Source organism: Delphinus delphis, chromosome 16, assembly GCF_949987515.2.
Source record: "Delphinus delphis chromosome 16, mDelDel1.2, whole genome shotgun sequence".
Taxonomy (NCBI): domain Eukaryota; kingdom Metazoa; phylum Chordata; class Mammalia; order Artiodactyla; family Delphinidae; genus Delphinus; species Delphinus delphis.
The window spans coordinates 11,183,775-11,184,854 of NC_082698.1; positions in this window are offsets into that span (position 1 = coordinate 11,183,775).

Here is a 1,080-nt window from a genome sequence, read left to right on the forward strand (position 1 = left end):
GGTGAGAGTTGCAGGGTACATGACTTTCTTCTGATTGGTTGGTGGTGAGGTAACAGGGTGGTGTTTCAGGAACCTTAATCATCAGTTTCTGGTTCCAGCCAGTCTGGGGTCTGCATGCTTGTGGTCAGCATGTAGTCACCATCCTCCACCTGGGTGGGTGTCTTAGTTTCTGCAGAACAACTCAAAGATATGCATCAGATTGTTATGTATATCCCTTGAGGGGGAGGCAGGACTCTGTTTCATTATCTGAACTATTTTTAATTTTTTTTAATTTTTAAGTTTTTCATTTAATTTATGTTTTATTTATCTGAACTATTGTTTAAGCTATCACTACTTTTCTTGCTTGACTGATTTCCCTTTCTGTATTCCCTCACTTCGCTAATTACTTAACTGTTTGAGCCTGCTCTCTGAAACTCAGGGGAAAGCCTAGGAGACTAAAGGCTTTTTTTTACAAACAAGAAACAGGCAACACAGAAGGGCTTTTGTACCCGGAAAACCCCTACAGGGTTCTGCTCAGTTTCATGGCCTCCAGAACTGAGAGACAGTTTCTGTTGTTTAAGCCACCCAGTTTGTGCTACTTTGTTATAGCAGTCCTCGAAAACTAATACACCCTTCCACAGCAAGAAAGTGTAGAAGGTTATATGGAGGGTAATATATAACACTCGGTAGTCGATGGATATACATGGATTTGTTCCACAAAAATTTGGGGGTAGCTTTCCTGGGTAGGTGCAGCGCTGGGTCCTGGAGTTACAATGGCCCCATCACACAGGCACTCAAGCCTCCGCACTGAATTCCCTACCACCAGGGCGAGTGCTTGGAAAGGGTGGAGGGAGCTGTGAAGAGCTTGGACATGGCCCAAGAGGGATCTGCATGTAGCCAGTAGCAGCTGCACATAACTGAGGAAGCCAGAGGCGGCCAAGGCAACACATGCAACATTATCAGGAGTCTGGCAGTGACAGAAGAGGCTCCTGCCAGCTTCACATGCCCACGACAATGTTGCTGATGCAAAAATATGGAGGGAAAACAGAATCTCGTAGCAACTGGCACGACATTTTCTCTTGTGGAAAAAATGTTTTGCTA